Source organism: Cynara cardunculus (genome assembly GCF_001531365.2).
Source record: "Cynara cardunculus var. scolymus isolate 2C chromosome LG 5, CcrdV1, whole genome shotgun sequence".
In the NCBI taxonomy this organism is placed as follows: Eukaryota; Viridiplantae; Streptophyta; class Magnoliopsida; order Asterales; family Asteraceae; genus Cynara; species Cynara cardunculus.
In genome coordinates, this window is record NC_037532.1 from 16,625,807 (window position 1) to 16,633,232 (window position 7,426).

A 7,426-nucleotide genomic window follows, 5' to 3' on the forward strand; every position below is an offset into this window, starting at 1 on the left:
GGCTTACATTGAAGGCCTAAAGCATAATCTACTAAGTATAAGCCAATTCAGCGACAAGGGCCTTAAAGTCAGATTTCGCAAGGGTTTCTGCATCATCGAAACAAAGCCCGGCCAAACCATCATCAAGGCAAAGAGAGAAGGAAATATCTATCTTCTAGATTTTCATTCCTCTGTGGGCAAGACACTCTCTGCCTTATAAGAGTGATGAAAATTGGCTCTGGCATCAAAAGTTCTCACATCTAAACTTTGATGTCTTGAAGAAGTTAGCCAAACAGAAGCTGGTCAAGGGGATTACTGATCTCAACGAAAAAGATCACCTATGCTCAGCCTGTAAGATGGGGAAGCTGAAACGAGCTTCTCACAAAACTAAGTCAGAAACCTCCTGCTCCAAGCCCTTGGATATGATCCACATCGACATCTGTAGGCCAATCTCCACTCAAAGCCTCTCAGGAAAGAAGTACATCCTAGTACTTGTTGATGAATATTCAAGATACACATCGATTGAATTCGTAAAGAAGAAATTAGATGTTCCTGACCTCCTCATCGAGGTGATGAAAAGGCTCCAAATGCTTCTACAATGCAAACTTATCAAGGTTAGAAGTGACAATGAAACAGAATTCAGAAATACCAAAATTGATGAATATCTCATCAGTGAAGGCATCTCCAAGAACTTTTCAGCAGTCAGAACTCCACAACAAAATGGAGTAGTTGAGCGAAGGAACAAAACCCTAGTGGAAGCAGCAAGGACTATGCTTGCTTCATCTGAGCTACCAATCTTCTTTTGGGCCGAAAAAATTTCCACTGCATGCTTCACTCAGAACCGTTCAATCATCAACAAGAGGCACCAGAAGACACCATATGAACTCATCAACCAACGACGTCCCAATGTCAAATATTTCCATGTCTTTGGATGCAAATGTTTTGTACTCAATGATAGGGAATATCTTGGCAAGTTCGACAAGAAGGCTGATGAAGGCATATTTTTGGGTTACTCTCAAACTGCCAAGGCCTACAGAGTGTTCATCAAAAGGACAAAAATAGTCATAGAAAGCATTAATGTGTCCTTTGATGATTCTTTACCCATGACTTCCAGACACAGCAGTTCAGAAGTCGGGCTACCAAAAGGAGTCTCTGATTCATCATTATGCATACCCAATGAATCAGAGTTGATTCACTTATTTGAAGACATCTTTGAAGAAGAAGCAGCCTATGGACAAGCACCCATTGAAGAACCTTCTTCCAGATCCGATGAAGCACATGAAGTCTCCAATGCTGAAGGGACAACTCTTTCTGAAACTCATGTTACTTCACCCTCTACTTCTCTTGTGTCTTCAGAACCAGAGCCTCACTCTGGAGGTGATCTATTTGAGGGGGAGCAAGCAGTTCCATCACCTGATGAAGAACTGCATCCTGTTGCTCTAGAACCTCAATCTTGCACCAAGTGGACAAAAGACCATCCTCATCACCAAATCATTGGTAATCCATCATCCTATGTCAAGACGAGATCTGCCACTGCCAATGAATGCCACTTCGCCAACTTTCTAAGTATGATCGAACCAAAGAAGATTTTTGAAGCCCTACAAGATCCAAACTGGATAGACGCCATGCAAGAAGAGCTACTCCAATTTGAGAAAAACAAAGTATGGTCCCTCGTGCCTCTACCCAAAGGGAAAACGTCCATAGGGACCAAATGGGTCTTCAAAAACAAGAAGGATAAAGATGGTATTGTAGTAAGGAACAAAGTCAGGCTCGTTGCCAAGGGCTACTGCCAAGAAGAAGGGATTGACTACGATGAAACATTTTCTCCCGTTGCTAGACTTGAATCCATCAGAATATTCCTCGCCTATGCAGCACACAAAGGTTTCAAAGTCTATTAGATGGATGTCAAGTCAGCATTCCTCAATGGCAAACTTCAAGAGGAAGTATATGTACAGCAGCCCCCTAGGTTCGAAAATTTAAAGCATCCAGACTATGTCTATTTTCTGAACAAAGCTCTCTATGGGCTGAAGCAAGCACCCAGGTCCTGGTTTGATATACTCTCTACTTTTCTCATTGCCAATGGATTCAAAAAAAATGCAAAATCATGCAGGTTGCAAGCTTGATAGAAAGAGTACATCTAGAAGCTGTCAACTTTTGGGGGACAAGCTGGTGAGTTAAACATCCAGAAAACAGAATTGTGTTTCAACCTCTACAACAGAAGTAGAATATGTTGCTGCTGCTAGTTGTTGTTCACAAGTCCTCTGGATGAAGACCCAGCTGAAGGATTATGGGTTTCAATATGAAAAGACCCCTATCCTCTATGACTCCAAAAGTGCCATAGCCATCTCTGCAAATCCTGTGCAGCATTCCAAGACTAAACACATTGATGTCAGGTACCATTTTCTCAAAGATCATGTAGAAAAGGTAACAATAGAGATGTATTTTGTTCCTATAGAGATTCAACTTGCTGACATTTTTACGAAAGCACTAGATGAGAAAAGATTTATGTTTCTTGTCACCAAGATGGGTATGCTAAATCTCACCACTTAGAGGCAAATTATCCTTTCAAACCAAAGATTCTCAATATCTCTTGGTTATGCCTAAAAGTGATATATTTTAATGGCCCTCATAACCAAGTACTCTGAACCACAGCTTCTGGTTCTAAATACCAGAGCCTCTAGACAATTAGAAATACTTGTTTATATGTGGCCAAATTTCATTTCCTTTGGAACCAGAGCCCCTCTGGTCCAAAGAAAGTATTGGGTATCTTTACTAATTATCCCCTTTCCAAACTAGAACCTCTGGTTCTATAGACCAGAGCCTCTGGATTCCAAGTCCTTGTGACTAGAGCCCCTCTGATCCAACTTGGTCTCCCATCATTCGTTTTTTTAACTTAATCATTTCATTCTTTTTGCAACCAGAACCTCTGGTTTCAAAGACCAGAGCCTCTGGATTCCAAGTTCTTTGAGACCAGAGCCCCTCTAGTCCACCTTGGTCTTCATAAGTTATCTTTTTCCTGTATTTCATATGCAATCCATATCTTCCATTCAACCAGAGCCTCTGGTTCTAAAGACTAGAGCCTCTGGATTCTAAGTCTTTGGAACCAGAGACCATCTGGTTCCGTAGACCCTTCATTCCCATCATCATTCATTCTCATTTAAACCATCATTCACAACCAGAGCTTCTAGTCATCCCATTTATCTCCCTTATCGGTTCTAGTGGGAGTTTTTACTCATTGCACATCCCCTTGCATCATTTGAGGGGGAGTCATTCATATCTATTCATCATTAAGGATCCATATTGGACCTATCACCCCTCTGGTTCAATATCTTGGTTCTTTATACTTGCATTTTCCCACCCAGAGCCTCTGGTTCGTCTATCCAGAGCCTCTGGTTCGTCTATTCAAATCCTCCCTTGCATTCAACCAGAGACTCTCTGGTCCTTCTTAAAGGGTATGTTTTATTTCCAAGGGTTTAAAATGATCACCCAGAGCCTCTGTTTCGTCTATCCAGAGTATCTGTTTCATCAAAACCCAACATTTTATGATGACTTGTTCATCATTCACAACGAGAGACCCTCTGATTCCCCCACACAAATGTCATGATCAACCAGAGCCCCTCTGGTTCAATGACAAGTCATTTTTCTTCATAAAACCCATCTTTGATTGAAAAACATTTTTAAGATTATACAATATTGCAGCTTTTGTGACTAAAAACCATACAACATGGGTTTTTAGAAGATCAAAAGTTTGTAATTTGTAATTATCTTCCAATAAAGATGGAATTTTAAATTTAATTTTATTTGAAATTTTATTCTTGAATGTTATCCTTTGGAATAAGGTTTTTTAAATAACTATTTTCTAACCCAAACGCCAAATACCCACCCACATGCCTAACAGCTATCAAAAGTTGTTCCCTAGAAACCCTTCACATTTCCATCCAAACCACCCCATCATGACAGGTGTCCCTATAAACTTGCGCCATCATGATCATAAGCAGACTTTACGGCTCACGATCATGCATCAATCTCACCTTTTCTCCAAACGTCTCCTACCATGATTACCAAAATATTTTTTAAATAATATTTTAGATCTCAACCTTTCCTTTCCCTCTCATTATAAAAAGCCATCATCTTCAACCTGTCACTCTTTACACTCACAAAACCTCTCAAGCATTCAAACAGCAAAGACGAACCAGCACTTCAACCTTAATAATGGTGTCCTGCACCTCTCACGAGTCAAACAACAATGTCAGCCACGTCCAATCCACCGACACTGACAACCACGCCATCGTGTTCCTCCCCATCAAACCCAACAACCACGCCATCGACCTCCGCCCACAACTCTTTGAAGACATGTTTGCTATCCTCATTGAGTTCTTCCAGAACTGTATCCTCCAACCGGCCCTAACTCTCTCTGACAACGAGGCATCGATAAAGTACATCCAATAGTACTGAATAGTCCTTAAGCTAAGTCTTCATACAAAGAACTTGTGAACAACAACTAGTAACAACAACGTACTCTGCTTCTGCTGTGGATGTTGAGACATAATTTTGTTTTCTGGATGTCCAACTTACTAGCTTGTCCCCCAAGAGTTGACAGCTTTCAGACGTTAGGTCTACTAGCAGTTAGGTACATGAGTGATCCAATCATGCCTTTGTAGGTTGTTACATCTACAGATTTTCCTGATGGATCAGCAAAGAGCTTAGCTCCTGTAGCCATGGGTGTTCTCATTAATGATGAATTTGAGAGAGAGTATTTCTTCAGAAGGTCAGTCACATATTTGGACTGATTGATGAAGATTCCTTCTGAAGTTTGTTTTATTTGAAGGCCAAGGAAGAAGCTTAGTTCTCCCATCATACTCGTCTCAAATTTACTTTTCATCAACTCTGAGAAAATTTTGCAATGTTTTGCATTTGTAGAACCAAATATAATGTCGTCCAGATATATTTGAACAAGTAAGATGTCATCTTTATGCTTTTTGAAATAAAGGGTTGTATCGATTGTACCTTTTCGAAATTGTTGTTGATGAGAACGGTAGATAGAGTTTCATACCAGGCCCTGGGTGCTTGTTTCAGCCCATAGAGGGCTTTATCCAGAAAGTAGACATAGTCTGGATGTTTTGGATCTTCGAACCCAGGTGGCTGTTGCACGTAGACTTCTTCTTGAAGTTTGCCATTAAGGAAGGCAGACTTGACATCCATCTGATAAACCTTAAAGCCTTTGTGAACGGCGTAGGCTAGGAACATTCTGATGGCTTCAAGTCTTGCAACGGGAGCGAATGTTTCATCATAATCAATCCCTTCTTCCTGGCGGTAGCCTTTGGCAACAAGCCTGGCTTTGTTCCTTATCATGATGCCATCTTCGTCCTTCTTGTTCCAGAAAACCCATTCGGTTCCTATGGTCATCTTCCCTTTGGGTAGAGGCATTAGGGACCATACTTTGTTTCGTTCAAACTGGAGTAACTCTTCTTGCATTGCGTCTATCCAGTTTGGGTCTTGTAAGGCTTCTAAAATCTTCTTTGGTTCTACCATGCTCAGAAAGTTGGCGAAGAGGCATTCATTTGCTGTGGCAGATCTCGTTTTGACACCAGAGGTTGGATCACCAATAATTTGGTGGTGTGGGTGATCTTTTGTCCACTTGGTGCTTGATTGGAGTCCTGGAGCAACAGGATACAGCTCTTCATCGACTGATGGAACTGTTTGCTCCCCCTCGACGAGATCATCTCCAGAGTCAGATTCTGGATCTTGATCGTGATCTGAGGACACGGAAGAAGTAGATGGTGAAGTAACATGAGTGTCTGTAAGAGTTGTACCTTTTGCATTGGACACTTCATGATCTTCATCGATTCTGGAGTTAGATTTTGCAGTGGGCACATTTCCAGAGATTACTTCTTCATCGAAGATGTCTTCAAATAATTGAGCTAAGTCTGATTCATTAGGTTTGCTAAGTGATGAATCAGATGCTCTTCTTTGAAGTCCGAGTTCTGAACTAGTGTGTCCAGAAGTCATTAATGTGGAATCATCAAAGGACACATTTATGCTTTCGATGACGATCTTTGTCCTTTTGATGTAAACTCTGTAGGCTTTGGCGGTTTGAGAATAGCCCAGAAAGACTCCTTCATCAGCTTTCTTGTCAAATTTGCCAAGGTATTCTCTATCATTGAGTACAAAGCATTTGCACCCAAAGACATGAAAATATTTGACATTTGGTCTTCTACGATTGATGAGCTCAAAAGGTGTCTTCTGGTGTCTCTTGTTTATGATTGATCGATTTTGTGTGAAGCACGCAGTTGAAATGGCTTCAGACCAGAATTTGATGGGTAACTCCGATGAAGCAAGCATGGTCCTTGTTGTTTCCACTAGGGTTCGGTTCCTTCGCTCTACCACTCCATTTTGTTGTGGACTTCTTGCGGATGAAAAGTTTTGTGTAATGCCTTCACTGAGGAGGTATTCATCAATTTTAGCATTTTTGAATTCAGTTCCATTGTCGCGTCTAACCTTCACTAGTTTTTGTTGTAGAAGGACTTGAAGCCTTTTCATCACTCCAATGAGTAGGTCTGGAACGTCTGATTTCTGCTTTACAAATTCAATCCAAGTGTATCGGGAGTATTCATCAACCAATAATAACATATACTTCTTGCCGGAGAGACTTTGGGTTGAAATAGGCCCACAGAAATCTATGTGAATCATATCCAAGGGCTTGGTGCAGGAGGTTTCTAATTTGGTTTTATGTGAGGCCCGTTTAAGCTTTCCCATCTCACATGCAGAGCAAAGATGATCGTTTCAAATTTTAGATCTAGAATTCCCTTGACTAACTTCTGTGTGGCTATTTTTTGTAGTGCATCAAAGTTAAGATGGGAGAATTTTTGATGCCATAGCCAATTTGCATCACTCTTAGAGACACAAGACAAAGGATGTCTTGTCCCATAGAGGACTCAAAGTCTAGAAGATAGATATTTCCTTCTCTCTTTGCTTTGATGATTGTGTTACCAGGCTTTGTTTCTATGATGTAGAAACCTTTGCGAAATCTGACTTCAAGGCCCTTGTCGTAAAACTGACTTATGCTTAATAGATTGTGCTTTAATCCTTCGACATAAGCCACTTTGTTGATGGAGATATTGCCTTTGATGAGAGTGCCATATCCCTTGATTATCCCCTTGCTGTTGTCTCCAAAAGTCACAGAGCCTCCAGATTTTTCGATGAAKRAGGACAGTTGACTTTTATCACCAGTCATGTGCCTGGAGCAACCTGAGTCCATGTACCATGGTTGCACATGCTGGTCTTGCAAAACAAATTAAGGGGATTTTGGTACCCATTTCATAATGGGTCCTCGTTTGTTAGTAGGGGATGTCGCACTCTTTTTGTCGCCCTTAGCCTTTGCAGGCTTGGGTTTATTTGTATTTCCCTTGCCCTTGGATTTGGGCTTTTTCACGTTTTCATTGGGTCC